General features: G+C 39.6%; 1 pseudogene; it reads left to right on the forward strand.

Moving 5' to 3' along the window:
* The window catches only part of LOC130040115 (rRNA-processing protein FCF1 homolog), a 28499-nt pseudogene extending 11057 nt beyond the window's left edge, over positions 1 to 17442 (forward strand).
* The last annotated feature ends 303 nt before the right edge of the window (positions 17443 to 17745 follow it).

Genomic DNA, 17745 nt, shown 5'->3' on the forward strand with positions numbered 1-17745 from the left:
CAGTTCTATTTTTAAAACATCCCGGACTGATGCTCTTCAAGCCCTTTTCTTAACATTAAAGAAGTCTCGGGATTGAACCATACATGTCTGGATGGATTATCTAAAATGTATTAGAGCTTCTCCTGGACCATTCCCTCCAAGGCAGCAGAAGAAAATATTTCCACAGTCAGGGAAATAGTCCTATTTGGTATAGCTTTCTCTTTCAGTCGGCCAGATTTCCTCCAGATTTAATAAACAGCTTTCAAAAGGGGTATAAAAGTGTCTGCTCAAAAGCCTTGCAGTGTGTTATTTGTAGAAGTGCCTGTGGATTCACCGAGCTGTTTCCAAAGGAGTGGATTATCATCTTGTGATAACTCATTGCTCAGCACTCAGTAATACAGTTCTGTGGGCAAACAAAAAAAAGCCATTCTTTTTCAGTGACAAAAGATAAAGTTAGTTATTAGCAATTCGATACAAAAGAAGTAAAAAGGACTGGAAATGAGGAGTCAAGCCAAGTTTGGCATCTATTATTCACACAAAACCTTCTAGTAATGACAACTACCCAAATCACAGAAAAGTCCTATTCAGCGGACCCATTTTCTTGCTTCACTGTCAAAAAGTCTAAGATGATAGATAACTTCCAATAACTTTCAAAATTAAAATGGAATCAATTTTAATGAAAGACAATAGTCTATTTCTGTTTGTTAGTTCCAGAGAAAATGGATAATGATGGATTTCTGAGGTCTTGAATTTATCATTTCACTCTGTAAGGAACCTATTTTTGCAAACAGTTCTTCCATATTGCTTTTACATCCCTTATCAAAATAAAAAAAACATATCTACTTAAATGTTGAGCAGTGATTCTAAACTTCAGTCTGCTAAGTTTATTCCCAGAGACATTTGATTAATATTATCTCATCATTGCAGGCTCTATCAAAGGTTACCAGTTCCACTGAACTCTGTAGAAGGTCTCCATGCTATTTCATTTGAAAAATTATAACTTAGTGATTGACTTTTTGAAATTTCAAAGAAAGTGTGCTTTCCAAATTGAGAAAAATAGCAAATATAAATAGAGAAAATTCCAAGGGAACATATGAATGTTTTTAATGCATAAGACATACTGTCATTTAATCACTTTTATTTCTTCCATTTTTATCTGATAAACACTAACACAGTGAGGACAAAGGTCTACGTGACAATTTCCACATGAAGTTATATCTCAAACATGAATTTGCTTCCTATGGCAGAGATCAAATACTGCTCACAAGCCCTGGAAGGTCAAAGGAAATCATGACTAAATGCTATTATGATATTCTTTTAAAACAGCATTTATGCTTAAAACACAATACTGTCATGACCCTAAAAGATATAAAGACTGTGACTATAAGATATTTCTGATCAGTGAAATATAAATAAAATAAGACCATGCCATTATTTTGGCATTGAATGGCTGAATCCTATATTTGTTAGCTATATCTTACCACAGCTAATGTGAAGCCTAACCACATTTTACTTCTTAGGTATCATTGCACTACTTAGGCTATTATAACAGGGGAACAAATGATCTAATGCTTTCCTACATCCACGTTATATAAGTGACTGCATGGTTCTTATCACGTGATAAATTAATTGTTAAAATAACACTAAAATAATGGATCAGAGAAAAGCAACCTAAATACACTAACTTGAGAAATACCCCATCTTGTAATACATTATTTGAATATCTAAGTGCAATTTTTTTATTTACAGTATTATTGATAATGATTTTTCAATAACAGATCTCATTCCCCTGACAAGAGCCCCCAATACGCTATTGGGCTACACTATCATGTGACAGGGACAAATGGAGATGTTACTGGCATCTGCTCGAGCAAATTAATAAAAATGGCATGGCAAGTGACAAGTGACAAGTGCTTTCTCATGGAAATAATCTCCACACTAAAGCTATTACCAGTGTAGCCATCTCCTCCTTAAGGAACCCCAATTTCTCTCCTGTGTGATAGCACAGCGATAGGGCTTTTGCCTTGCGCTCAGCCGGCCCGGCGGAGCCAGGTTCGATTCCTCCGCCCCTCTCGGAGACCCCGGCAAGCTACCAAGAATATCTCATCCGCAGGGCAAAGCCTGGCAAGTTACCCATGACATATTCAATATGCCAAATACAGTAACAACAAGTCTCACGATGGAGACGTTACCGGGCCTGCTTGAGCAAATCAATGGATAACGGAAGGACCGTGACCATGACCAAGTGTTCAAAAAATGTGTGGGGACGATCCGCGCGCATTTGATGGTCATGAGTTGCCTCCCCACCCTGTCTGGCAACTGCAGAAGGATGTATGAAGAAGGGAACAGGGCTGCCATGCTGGCTGTTGATCAGTTGCTATTTATTCCAATCTCAGTCCTGATGTTTATTCCATTCTCCCCGCATGTCTATTTCAATCTCACTGTGTGCCCCATTTCAGTTTCCCCTACCCCTCATTCCCACCTCCTACTTTCCCCTTGCTAGTCTCACTCATCCTGTCTGACTGCCTTGGTCAAGAGCCCAACCTCCAAAGTTTTGTGTAGCAACTACACATAGGTCAGATGGCACAATCAGCATATGTAAAGCCCTTCTTTCCTGAGAAGCCTTCTAAGACAAAGATCTCATCCTGCTAGGAGATCCACTCAAGGGTGAAACTTCATTTAAGGGCGTATTCCTCCTTTCCTTAATCCATAATTATGTAAACAGCCACCTTAAATTTACTTCTTAATAATCTTTCTAGTCATTTTTGTAGGGATACAGGAAGAGGTATATTAAGCTTAAAGGGTGGCTCTCCTAGAGACATCAACGCTATAGATCCCACTATACTTCCCACATAAGATTAGTCCTTCCTAGTCCCAGCAGGGTCCTTGTCCAGTTGCTTCTTTTTGGATCATGACAGTTTCTCCACCACCGCGCTCTTAACTTATTATAAGTTTAATGGTGCCTGGCCTGTCCTGTTTGGATGCCAGAGTATCTTACAGCTTGCCCTGGGTTCATCCAATTCCTTCTTCAGAAGCCTGCTTTTGGAGTGCTAGGAACTAAGGGCAAAAGAAGTTTAAGTGGAGTAAATATGACAGACGCCCATATTTATTACACCCATAATATTAAGAATAAATATTTTTTGGAGTCAATTAACTCCCAAGTTACAAAACAATAGCATTGACTATCTTCCCGTGTCTATACAAAAAGGACATTGCTCTAAACTAAACTATGCAAAGAACAAAGAGAATTGCAATTTTTCACTAACAAATACAAAATCCAGAGTCCTTAGAAGGATCTGACCTTACAAGTCACAGGGTCTGATTTGGGGATCTAGGTGATTAACAAACAGGGGAAGCAGACAGAGCACAGAGAAGTCAAACACAGAGGAATGGGAGTGCTTTGGGAGCACAGTGATGAGTGTAACTCAATAAACCTAAGCTTCCTGAGGCAAGGGGGAAAGGACAGAGGAGAAAGGATGAACCAAGGATATCTTACTCTCTCTTTTCATCCCTGACAACTCAATTGTGTGGATCACTTCTCCCATTATGTTGGTTTTGGCCCTTTGCTGCTGCTTTGCTGTGTATCTTTAAGTCCCACATCTGAGAGACCATTCTATATCTACTCCTTGCCTTCTGACTGACTTTACTCCAACTCTATCCATGTTGCTGCAAATTGCATGATTTTGTTCTCTTGAATATCTGAAGTCTTAAAGGGGGTGCACGTTGACAAGACTTATTGTGGCAATCATTTCAAAATGTACATAAACATCAAATCAGTGTTATACATCTAAAGCTAGCATCATGTTGTATGTCAATTTCAACAATATAAAAAATGAGCCTCTAAGAAATAAGATTTTGTATCAACTTCTTTCTTAACTGCATTCTATTTCTAAGTACCCTCTTTTCTAAAGCTTTAGGCCAACTCTGAAGTTATTTACTATATGCACATTGCTTACATTAAAGATGTAGTAAAATGTCTGCCTAAAAGTTTGTCTGAATCAGCTGCCTTAAAATAATTTATGAGTAAATATCTACTCTAACTTCTTGTAATAAAAAAACTAGTTTTTTGGCTAGGGAGTCTACCAAGCTGTGAGTGTTAGTAATTTCAAAGCCTTGAGCTTTGGAAAGATGTTATAAATCTGTAAGAATGTCACTGGCACTTCAATAGGAGAATGGGAAAATGATTTTGGTTTTCAGTTATTTTTATTTTTGGTTTTGGGGCCACACCTGATGGTGCTCAGGGTTTTCCATTAGCTATGCATTTGGGCATAAATCTTGAAGGGGTTCAGGGGCCCATATGGGTTGTTGGAGAACAAACCTTGGTCTGCCATGTACAAGGTAAGCACTCTACCTGCTGTATATTGCTCTAGTTCTTAGAAGTGATATTTATTAATGGGCCTTTTACAGGAATGAAAAATAAAGTTTAACTTCAATATTATTTTGCTAGAAAATTTGCATAGAAAATAAAACAATAATGTCTGTCAAAAATCCAATTTCAAATAAAATCAAAATACAGTTATTTAATAACCAGGAAGCAGGTCTTCTTTCTTTTCTATTTCTTCTTTCCCCTTTCCCTCATTTTCTATGAATAGAGAAGACCTAAATGTTTAAAAGCTTTAAACAAGTATTTTAGTAGCATATAAACAAAAATCCTAAATGTTCACATTTTAGGTTAAATGGGCTTTTTTATTCTATTGATGAGAACACTTTTTAAAAATTTATTTAGGGAAAACTTAAAGAGATAATTTGGAATCAAAAATTTAAGCTCATTTTAATGTATTGGGTGTTTAATGTATTGGGTGTTCATAATACTTATTATGAACTGACATTTCAGTTCAGCAACATTAGCAGCTCTTTGTCCCATTTTCACCCCCAATACACACACACACACACACACACACATACACACACACACACACACACACACACACACACACTCTTCTACCAAGCAGACAGCAGGACAGCAAGGTTATAACCCATGTGCATATGGCCATGGCAGGAGAACTAACTAAAGCCTAGGGGACAGGGATCAGGTGGGCCATCCGTCTCAGGACAGGGTATATAGCCCCAGCCACAGGCTAACAGACTAAAACAAAACAAATAAACAGAATAAAATACTGAAGAATGATACAGCAACATTCCTTAACCTTGCTCGGCAAGTAGCACATTCACTTTTATGGGGTTTTTTTCTGTTTTCAAAAGTCACATCTTTTAAAAATTGCAACTCTGATGAAGGAGAGGCATGAATAAGTACAACTGATGCATGATACAGCCTCCTGGAGGAGATAAGCTGGAGGCCTCCCTGATATACACCAGTTCCAAGGTTCATGCCCTCAAATATTTGTAGAGCAGTTGTGAAGGGCAGAGTCACCCAATCAAGCAGGAAAAACCTGAGTTCTACCAATGACTCTCCCAGTATGGTCCTTGAACCGAGGACATCAGCACCATCTGTGCATTAAAGATGCATTTTATTTTATTTTTTGCCCTACTGCAGACTTAATGAATCAGATATCCCAAGAGTGATGGATAGCCAGTTTTAACAAGTTTCATGAAGATTTTATTGCAAACCACTGACCAGTGACCAATGGTATGCAATTGATACCAGGAACCCAGAAATACACTAAGTTTTCTGACCTCAGGTGCCAATTTCTGGCAAATCCATGGATTGCACTGGTGTGGAATGCAGGCACAGAAACTAGATCTGAAGGCAGGTCTGAGATCACGAGATGGACAAACAGATGGTCATGCCACCAATGCTAGTTACTCAAATGGGAACCACAGACATGAAGTCACTTAATATGTTTGCAGAATTTTTTTCTTTATGACCCCAGTATACCTCTATTTTTTATTTTATTTTTCTTAATTTTTACTTTTTTTAATTGAGTCACCATGAGACACATAATTACAAAACTGTTCATGATCAGGTTCCAGTCATACAAGGCTCCAACACCCATCTCTTCATCAGTGTCCACTTCCCACCACCAATGACCCCAGTTCCCCTGCAGTCACTCCCCTCCCCCAGCCTGACTCAATGGCTCTATGGCAGGCACTTTCCTTCTCCCTCCATCTCTCCCTACCTCCCTTCCTCCCTCCCTCTCTCCCTCTCTCCCTCTCTCCTTCCCTCCCTCCCTCCCTCTCTCCCTCTCTCCCTTCCTCCCTCCTTCCCTCCCTCCTTCCCTCCCTCCTTGCCTCCCTCACAACCTCTCTCCATGTCTCTCTGTCTCTGTCTCTGTGTCTGTCTGTCTGTCTGTCTGTCTGCCTGTCTGTCTGTCTCTCTATTCCTGAGCCCCTTCTTTCTGAGCACTGTGGTCTGCAACACAGATACTGAGTTATCATGTTTATTCCTTTACCTACTTTCAGCACGCAGTCCTACCCAGAGTGATCATTTCCAACTATCTTTATCATAAAGGCCCCTTTTTATTCCCATTGTTTGCAGAATTGTTGTTCTGAAAAGGACCTGGTAAATGGTCTGCTCTCCAAATTTTTAAAGACTCAGCCAAGTGAAGAGATTTGATGGGCTCACTCTCAGTTAGAATCTGGAATGAACAAAGCTATCAAACCACCAGTTTGGCACCACGCTGTGGTCTACCACGCAAAACATCATAATGGGTGTCTGAAAATTTATTTTGGAAAATAAAAGACAATCTTATTTTATATCTCAAACAAACAAATAGGAACATTTATTCATTTAATAATATCAACAATGTATCTCCCGGGCCTGCCATCAAACATCTGTCTATTGTGGAGAGCCTGGGGAAATTATCTACTGGAAATAAGGCTAAACAGATTTTGCGAGGAAGGAAGGAATCTGGGAGGCCAAGTAATTCATAGTGTAAGAGACTAAAGCACATAAAGATTATTAATATTTTTAAACTGGGAATTCTCTAGGATCTTGATCTCTTTGTCCTGGTTTGGCCAGAGTTAATAGATAGCAGGGACTTCACCTGGGAGATTACGATAAATATTAACTCCCAGGTTCCCCCTAAACAGTATCAGAATCTGCATTTTGACAAGATTTCTTCAGGATATTTTTGCACAAGACCAGAGAGATAATATAGTAGATAAGGCACTTGGCTTGCAAGGGCTTTCTTCAGCTGACCCTGGTTTGATCCCTGGCACCACTTACTGCCCAGGGTCGTTTCCTGAAAGAGCACCAGGAATAAACCTGAGCATCGCTGGATGTAGATCTATTTCACCACTACCCCCGTGCAAAAACAAACATACGAAAAACCACATTCTTATACACATTATATCTTTCCTTTATTTCCTTTACTGGTAAGACTGCTTCACTGGGGCAAGTACAGTCTTTTCAATAGCATTAGCAGAATTCTCTTTTTTTCTTTTTGGTTTGTGGGTCACACCTTGTGGTGCTCAGGGCTCATTCCTTACTCTGTACTGAGGGGTTACTCTTGGTAGTGCTCAGGAGACCTTATGTACTGCTGGGATAGAATCCATGTTGGCCACAAGCAAGGCAAGTGTCTCACCCGCTGTGCTATCTCCCTCTGGCCCAGAATTCTTGCAAGGATTTAGCACTGAAGAATAAAAAGTATGAAGAAATCTGACACATGCATATCACCTACAGATGTATGGATGTTGCAGAGATCTTACATCAGCTACATTGGTAAGGGTCAATTGGTCTACACATGACAGAGCTACCACAATCTGCCACTTACAATACCGAATACAATGTGGAGATTCAGAGAAGCCCAGGCTAGAATAACATTCAGGCATTAAGAAACTCACAGTCCCTTGCGTCTTCAACAATCTAGGTTCTTTAGATTTCCCACTTCCCAGATCCCAGGATCAGAGTTATCCACAGATGGGTGTTTGGTGCTCAGGGTTTACTCCTGGTCTCTGCTCTCACTGAATCACTCTGAATCACTCCTGGTAGTTCTCTGAGTCCCATATGGGAGTCCTATTATCAGTTCTGGGTCAGCACTGTGCAAGGTCATTAACTTACCTACTGTACTACCTCTCCAGACCTCTCTCAAGATGACTTTCAATGGGGTCAAATAAATTTTTGTTTCTATTCGGTGGGAGAGAGGAAGAAAGAAAGTGTCTACACCCAATATGTTCTTTGGTCAGGATTAACATATAAATTTTTGTTGTTGTTGTTCTTGTTGTTTTGAAAGTAGAGATGTTAGGACTATATCTGGATGTTTTCTGGACTTACTCCTGACTCAGTGCTCATGGATCACCCCTGGTAGTGTTCAGGAGACCATGTGTAGTGCTGGAGAGCAAACACAGGGTTAGCAGGCTACAAGGAAAACAGCTTACACACTGTACTATATCTCCAGACCATAAATTTATTTTTCAATCCACACTGCTTTTAAGAAGGAAATGTGTTCTACTAATAAGAAAAATATACATGAAGTTGCACAAAGACAAATGAAGATGTAAGACCACTGACCACCCTGCCTGTTAGACAACTAAGACTTCCCTTTCAGAGTAGGCTGGGTGCCTCTCCTCTGGCTGTAGGAACAGCTTTCAGGAGAAATCATGAGATAATTTACTTGGACTAAATTTAAACCCCATTCTACAACTGAAAATAGGGCAATAGATAACTTAAGAGGAAATAGGAAAAAAAGGTGGGAGGGTGAATGGGTGTTGGCTATGCAGCTGACAGTGCTGATTACAGGAGGCACTGGCCGAAGGGACCAAGCCTGCAAGTTCAGATGGAGTGTCAGTGATGAGCGACCAGGAGACCCTATGCCAGGTGCCTCCAGGCTGTGATGATGGACTGTGTTCATCAGTGACACCGGATTGCTGCTAATACTTCATTAGGTATAATTGTTTGGTGTTGAAAGATGCTTTCTTCTTGGAAAGCATTTTAACACATGGTAGGTGTGTTGCATTTCTTACTTGTAAGTGAAAAAGCTAGCCACTCAATATAAAGTCTCAATTTTTTACGTATTGTTCGATGTATAAATTAGCAAAATTTCTAAGTCAGGGCATTATCTTATAATAGGCTTGATGACAACTTTTTGATCAACTCTCAAATAAGATATCATTTATTCTTGCCATTCTTATTATGAAACTTTTTCAAAATGATAGAAGCAGTCTTGATAGCAATATTAAAGATGCTTTTAAGGTGAAAAATCCTGTAGATTTCCTGCCTCAAACATAATAAATAATTTCACATCGAGGATAGTCCCTCCCTGTCTTTGCTCCCATACATACTTATTTTAACACAGATGTAATCATGATGCAAGTGTGGAGTTCTGTTTTATCACTTTAGCACTATATTGTAAACATTCTAATTAGCATGTCATTCCTACAAGAAGTGTTCAGGTGAAAAATGTCAAAGGAACAAACCCTGTGAAAGAACTGACAGGTAGATGAATTTTTCCAGTTGAAGCCCATATATATTCTAAATCACTATGGCATTGGAGAAATTGTTCCTTTTGCTTTAAGTCTAGCTTTTATTGACAATTCAAAATCAGTAATCATGGATAAAAGTCTCCTAAAACTATGGTGCTGATTATCAAAGAGATGTGAGTAGCAAGAGGCAATTGGGTCTTTGGGTTAAAGACACAATTTCTCTTCTTGATTGCCTTATGAGGAATTTTGTGATTTTCTTCACTCCACTATTCGGTGATGTGTCATACACAGATTAGTATAAATATTTGACAACTCTGTCTAAATTGAGGTAAGCATCTATACGTGTCATTTTTTTAAATGGAAAAAATGCTAAATGACTATGTTACTCCAGTAGAGATTAAGTTAGGAAAGAGAGGCGTAAGAAGGAATATGATATGGTCCTTCCTTTTTTTGCTCCCAGACGGTAGAGCACATTTCCACCAGGACAGATGGAGTTGAAAGTTCCTAACTCAAAGGAGGATGAATCCGTCGTAGGTTTGAGTCTCAATAGGCTTCTATCCTCAGATCCATTTTGTCATTACACTGGGAACTCCCAAATAAAATATGTTGATCACTTCCATTCCCCAAACTTTTGTCACTGTTCCTACCAATATGGTCCTCCAAAAACATTGTCAGTGTCTATAATAATAATTAAATAAATTACATATTAATTCTAAACACTTGTTTTGTAAATGAACTATTTAAGAAACACCACCAATGGACTCAATTTTTCCAAGACCGTTCTTTCATAATAGGGCGTGTTGAACAAGTTGAGTCTTTGATATAGCAGGGTACCTTGTCAAAGCAGTTGAACATGTTGAAATCAAAGAGATACCTTTTCTTAAACTGAACCTCTGCTTCTGTTGTCTAAGCATCAATGCACCAACTTAAAAGCTCATACAACACCAAAGATAGGGATTTCTCAGGATTGAGGCTGTTGCGCTGTTTCTAAACAACCTGATCTGGATGAACCATTCCGTGGCAGGGACCGAGGATACATCTCCACTCAGCGGCCTCTACTCTTGCTGCTGTGATGAAAATATTCATTAGTAGGCCTTTTCTCAGAAAAATGGAAATAGCATGCAAAGATTTTGCTATAAAATTTCCATTTCCAGGAATTGTTGGAGAGTCCAAAGATCATTTAAATAACGTATATTATTGCATCATTCTACAGTTTTAATGTATGAGAGTAATGTATGTGCATCCACCATCTTTGGTAGACCATCACGGTCCTCCCATTGTTCATCGATTTGCTCGAGCGGGCCCAGTAACGTCTCCATCATAAGACTTGTTGTTACTGTGTTTGGCACATCAAATACATCATGGATAGCTTGCCAGGCTCTGCCGTGGGGGCGAGATACTCTCGGTAGCCTGCCAGGCTCTCTGAGAGGGGCAGAGGAATCGAACTCAGGTAGGTCATGTTGGCCGCTGTAAGGCAAGCGCCCTACTGCTGTGCTATCGCTCCAGCCCTTGGTAGACCATCGCCAATTATAATGAGTCCATGGCAGAACTGTTTAAACTAGGTATGGAAGCACAGCAAAACAAATCCTCACATGTCTCTTAATTTCGTGATAAAAACCTTTCAAAGAAATAAAACCAGCTAAAACATTACCATATGAAAAATTATCTTGGTACCTAAAACAATTTCACTGACTTTAATGTGTTTGTGGCTCACACTGTCTACTTTTTAAGTTTAAAATATTTCCCTTTTGTTAGATTCACTTTTCCCATCTCCACAAACCTTAGTCTGCTTCCACCCCCCAACGTATCATTTCTCTCTTTAATTTTCCTTATCAGTTTCTTTCACCAATCCAAGTGTAAAGCTTTCATTCCAGTTCTATGTCCAATTACTTTACTTTTCCCATTTGCTTCCCTACCACGAGACTCAATAGTATATTTTTGTAATTTAATTGGAAATTAAAAGATCTAGATTCAGTCTAAGGTAGACTAGTTTGGTGTAATAGAGATTTTTTTTTAATTTTGGAGTGTTCAACTCACCTGTAACTATTTAAGTTAACCCAGAAACTCTAAGATACATCAAAAATATGCAAGTGTGATAAAATTGAAATTATTTGCTCCTAGGCATAAAATGTTAAAAGTAACAGGTGTTTTAGAGGTTCTGAGTGCAACATTTCACAGCAATGCACCAGATGTATATGGGAATATTATCTGCAGAGCTGCCAGGAAGGATGCACAAAACACCTCCATCAAGGACTACAAACCATGCACTAATATCTTCCAGCCATATTGCCTGACATGTGTCTAGGGCCAAGAAAATTAGGTCTGATTTAATATGACCCATCATCTCTATTTTCTACAAAAGTATATCCTGTAAACTCTGGAAGTAAATAATTTTATAAAATACAGTGTGTTTTACATAATCAGAACACCACCCTAATAATTAAATACTAAGTATATTTAAACGCATAATTATATCTTAAGCATTTTACTTCCATTATTTTTGATTAGTTTGCTTTAACTTTAAGCATGCAGAAGACATGAGTGGGACCTACCAGTCTCCTCTTCCTGATTATCTGTCCATTCTGAATGAAATGGGCTCATCCTGAGCTTTCAGCTCATCAATGCAATTTGGTTGTCCTATGGACCCCCAGATGACTGAGGCTACCAGAATGTGATGGCTGACCCAGATGAGCCAATCCTTGGTTCATCCAGTGTCTCATAAGGTAGCCTGATTAACAGTAACTAATCAGCTAATCAGTGACTTTATTCACTCTCGAATTTTGAGTGGAAATATAGTCACTCTTAAAGAAGAGAGGAGCAGGAAGATGAACAGTGAGAAGCAGACTTGCTCTCAAGATAACTCTGAGCCATGAAGGAAAGCAATAGAATTAGAATATCATTCTCAAGTTAGAAGTCATCAAAAGTTTCTCACCTATAATTAAACCTATTTTGTTTCTGCCTAAAGACTCTACTACATCTCATGTTTGCTGTCTTTCAGACTTGGTTCTGGCTACTCTCTGCCACCCCTTCTATTTGAAATGATCAGTTATTTTTTTCTGAGTTTGTGCTCATTACTGGAACACTTACACTTCTCCATCGCTCACAACTAGAAAGGACTTCCTTGCATGGTTCATTCTTTTTTCTCTTCATTCAGGATTCCATTTAAATGGCATTTGTTCCCTCACCATCAGCCTACAGGGATAGTTTCCCTCTTTCTACCTCATTGGTTGTTTTCAATTTCTTCATCTCAGTTCCTTTCTCTGATAGCAGTGATTTCCTGTGTTCTTTACAAAAGCTGATGAATTGCTAATAAAATAAATGACTAAGCTCAAACCAGGAAGTCACATATACAGAAAATTTCTAATTCGCTTTCTGAGCTACACATATTCCTCCAACCATTCTCATTTTCACTAAGGTGACTTGAATTTCTGCTCTATGTGCCTGAATGTACACACAGCTATTGAGCAGTAAGTTATTGGCCATCACCACTTCTTGCCAGTCTCTCCTGTGGGGAAAGTGCTCAAAACAGGCCCATGAGTCTTCTGTCACTGCTTAGACAGGAATTCAGATTCATTTGTATGGGTTTTGAATTCAATTTCTCAAGAAATAGAAACATCATAACATCACAAAATTTTTTGAAACATCATATTTTTATAATCAGAATGGATAATAGTCAGACATTCCTGTTGTCTTGACTTTATTAGTTTGAATTCTGCCACCTCAGTAGTCCATTATGAAGCTTTTTTAACTCAATGAACTCTGGAAATAATTTAAATATGGCAAAGAAAAATCATTTCTAGAACTAAATGTGTCTTTGAGTAATTTAAAGAAGTCAGCATTTATAAATAAGGGGCTTCACAATTCAGACATTACTTCTTGGGAGGATGGAAATTGGGCCAATTGAGATATGCAAAAAGGTGCTAATTATATTCAAGATGCTTTTATGAAAGTTGTTGGGAGCAAAGGTGATTCTTTTATTTCTGAGTACTCAGGACCGTGCTCCGATAATTTGGCATCTGAATATTGTGATGCCCAGTCCTTTGTTCCCATTAATATATTCTAATTATTTTCCTTTGGGTTATATTTTTATTTCCATACATATAGTTTCATTTGAAACACTTTGATTTACAGTACTATAAATGATAGGGTTTCATGAACAAACTGTCCAACACCACACTGACTATCACAGTGTCCACTTTCCTTCACCACTGCCTACAGGTGCCCTTCCATCTGATTTGAGACCATCCTAAGAAAAAGCGTCATCCCTCCATGCATCAATGATTTCCAGAAATTTCTTCATAACTGATTCCCTCTTTCCCAATATTTTTGTTTTTAAGGTATAATTTTTCTAGTTTCAATATTTTAATGTCCAGTATTGTTTTTTATAATATATATTTTTTAATCTTCCTCCTTCTCCTTCTTCCCTTCATTGTTGATGCTGTTGAAATGACCAGAAATCACACCTCCTCCTGGTCATGGGAACTGCATAATTTGGGCTGTGCTGCTCATCATGATTGTAGATCTCATTGTAGAGTTCAGGTACTGAGTCTCAATGATCACAGAGGTTTATTTTGCTTTAGTTTCTGTCCTTGTACACCTGACCACCAGGGATCACATTCTTCAGCTGAGTCTTGCATGCCTGGTTGTAGTGCTTGCAGAGGGTTGATATGGTGCTCATACTTGCTGTTCAGATATCTTTTAATCAAAGTGCTCACCAGGGGTCCCTTTGGGGATACTTCCACACACTCAGCTTTGGTGGAGTTGGAAATCATACAGAACCAGGTATCACATGCAGCAAAGTTGCCAGCATCATAGTTGGTGCATGTGACAGCACTGAGGTTTGAACTCATGACCATACACTTTTATGGAAGTTGCCTTAAACCACTGAGCTACTTCTCCAAGTTCCCTTTTCCAGCGTTGCTATCTACAGGGGAGGTTCTTGACTTTTGGCTTGCTTCTGCAGATTTATCATATCCATAGTTTGTGCTCATCCAAAATCTTGTTTTTGTTTTAGCTTGGTCTATATTTGGCCCGTGAAGTTTTTCTCTTTCCTCTTCCACTTGGCCCAGATTACCTAAGTCCAGTCAGGGCAAAGCTTTTGCTTTACCAGTTAACTGGGAGAGGAGTTCAGATCGATTCTTCTGAATCCTTTGAAAATCACTTACCTGATTTAACTATCGACAGCAGTCAAATGCGTGTATTTAATAGTGAAAAGCACTATATTTGCTGACTTAGGAAGATATGTTCCACTTATTCACTACTGAGTGAAGATTAAAAAAGATAATATTTTTCCCTCCTTGGGTAACCAGAGAAGTATTTTTCATTTGAAGAGAATTAACTATCATGCAAGCAAGAAAAATATTGGGGACAAGGGCAAGGACAAGAAGTGTAACCAGGACCTAGCATCTACATTTAAAAAGGAAAAAACCCTAATGTTTCAGTGATAATTAAAGTTTCCAACTTAAAGGCCAGAGCCATAGTACATAGTATAGGTAGAACATTTGCCTTGCATATGGACGACCCATGTTGGCTGCATGCAAGGCGAACGCCCTACTGCTGTGCTATCGCTCCAGCTCACTACCCAGGGTACTATCTCTTTGGCCACTATTTTAATATGTAAATATAGCACAGCGGGTAGGGCGTTTGCCTCACAAGCGGCCAACATGGCCGACCCGAGTTCGATTCCTCCGCCCCTCTCGGAGAGCCCGGCAAGCTACCGAGAGTATTGGATATGCCAGACACAGTAACAACAAAGTCTCCAATGGAGACGTTACTGGGCCCGCTCGAGCAAATCGACGATCAACGGGAGGGCCTTTACCTTTACCTTTATGGACGACCCAGGTTCGACCCCCAGCATCCCATGTTGTTCCCCCAGCACCACTAGGAGTAATTCCTAAGCACAGTGCTAGGAATAACTCCAGAGCATTGCAGGGTGTGACCCAAAAAAAGTGGGGAAAAAAAAGAAAATTTCAACGTAAGTGACATAAGTGGAAAACAGGCCCAGTGATAGAAAGATTAGTAACAAAAGTAACTAACAAGATCTGTTATCCTAAGTAGAGGCCCTCCCGTTGATCATTGATTTGCTCGAGCGGGCCCAGTAACGTCTCCATTGGAGACTTTGCTGTTACTGTGTCTGGCATATCGAATACTCTCGGTAGCTTGCCGGGCTCTCCGAGAGGGGCAGAGGAATCGAACTCGGGTCGGCCATGTTGGCTGCGTGCAAGGCAGACGCCCTACCCGCTGTGCTACCGCTCCAGCCCTGTTATCCTAAGAGTAAGAAGAAAACAGTGAAATATGCATTTTGTTGTGTATTATAATTAAACAGGCATAGAGAAAGATAAATGGATAGAATGGATCACTTTGCCTATTTTTTTTTCTGATTTTCTACCATGAGTTTACCTGAAATGGTAAACTAAAGCTTATATTTTAACCTACACTTCTTGGACTTGGTTTTCAGTAGGGGAAAAGATCAAAGAATGAAACAGAAAAAATTACTTGATGACTTAAATAACCTAGGACATTCAATAACTTGGAAACCAAAATATAGATAAGTCTTTATAAAAGAAAGAATGAAAATTCTATATATGAAAGTTTAAAAAATGAAGAATTCAGAAAAGATTTTTGCAATTGATAAATTAATGAATAGTCTGAAGTGGAGAGGCAGTACAACAGGTAAAGCACTGTCTTTCACATGTCTGACCCAGGTTTGACACCCCCATAAAGTACCCTAAGGACCTCCAGGAATTATCCTGGATTACAGAACAATTTTAATTGGAGGAGCTATAAATTATTAATTATTTTTAAATGGCCTTTCTGGGGCCAAAGCAATACAGAGGGTGGGGGTATTTGCCTTGCACACGGCCAGCCCCAGCACCCGATATGGTCCCCAGAGACCCGCCTTGAGTAATCCCTGAGCACAGTGTCAGGAATAAAAACAGAATACAGCCACCAGTATGGCCAAATAAACCATAAAAACAAATAAAATCCCCTTCCCCAAGAAGCCTAATTTTTTTCTGAAAATCTTCATGAGCAAAAAGTGGGGAAGGAGAAGAGAGACTCAACTATGTTAATAAAGTTCAAAGCGAGAAGGAGGTTCCAGCACTTCAAGAGGCACAAATGCTTGAGATCAGCATTCCCTGTGTGGACGTCAGGATAATCTAAGAGAGCCATGGGCAGAAATCATGTCCAGCAAGCAATCAATAGTACAGGGGAGTCCACAAGAAGGAAGCAAGATCAGAGAGGCTGATGGTTGGGGAAGGATTGAGAAACGCTGACCTACATGCTTTAAGTGAGGGGTAGGGTTAGAGGATATGAACGTGATGGCGCCAAAGTCAACTGTACCTATTTAGAACTTTGGCTTAGAGTCAAATTTGTTCTGTTCTTCCAAGGCCATCTTTGTCATTGTAGCCACACCTCCACCTTCATCTTTCTCTAGAAGTAGAAGCCAGCAGAACAAAACGATTATATTCAAGCCTGAGGAAAAGGAAGTGAGGGTAACAGTGTGAGTCAGCTACTTGGCATTGTGTACCTCAATCTTAGCAACTGACGACATTTTTTCCTGGATTTCGACTCTGGTCTCTGTTGAGTTCGTAGACAACCTCTCCATATATAGTCAGCTTTTCAGTAACTACGGTCTGAGAATGGGCTTGGAGAGTCATCCAAGAGGAAGAGGGTCACAGTTGTCTTCTGAGTTTCATATCTCACCCCAGCTGTTTATTTGCCCCAAATAAAGCCTGTAGGATAAGAATGCAAATCATTTAGCCTCTGCCAAGGCAGCTCTTTCAGCTACAGCAATAAGTCTGAACTCTTATCTTGAATTTTTCTAAGTATTAACATCTCGAGGATCTTCTGTGTTTATCTGAATCTTTTTTTGTGGAGAAAAGTCGGTCAAAAAATGGAGGTGATGACAAAGCTGAAGCTGAGAACATCGGAGCAAATTATCACCCAAAGTCTAAACCTGAACTGCTACTTCTTTTTGACAAAGAGTTTTTCTTTTTGAACGCAGACATTGCTTTCAGCAGAATAGTTGCAACAGAGGACATGTGGCCTTTCAAGCCAAAAATACTCACCATGCACGCTTTACAGAAGAAGTTTGCCAAGGCCTGGCTCTTGCCATCTCTCTCCCGGCGCAGGCCTCTTTAAATTTGTGTAGTTCTTTTTCCATCCATCATACTTAACCGGTTTACTGTGAAAGGGATATGAATAGCATGGGAACTAGCTGAAGCGTGGATTAAAAATAAATATTTGAATTAACCTCCAAGTTGCATGCCCCACAGCTGGCCTGCTGCCTCTCTCACTCCCCTGGACCATTTTGAAGCCGACACTGACCCTCAACTATCCACAGTGCTCCTGGGAGTGGGGGCCAAACTTGACACCACCATGGCAAAGGTTTTCAAGTCCCCCTTAGTTTGAAGAAAAGCAGTCTTATCTCAAGGGAGGATTTTG

The sequence above is a fragment of the Sorex fumeus genome, unplaced genomic scaffold (genome assembly GCF_029834395.1).
Source record: "Sorex fumeus unplaced genomic scaffold, SorFum_2.1 ptg000094l, whole genome shotgun sequence".
NCBI classification, from domain to species: Eukaryota; Metazoa; Chordata; class Mammalia; order Eulipotyphla; family Soricidae; genus Sorex; species Sorex fumeus.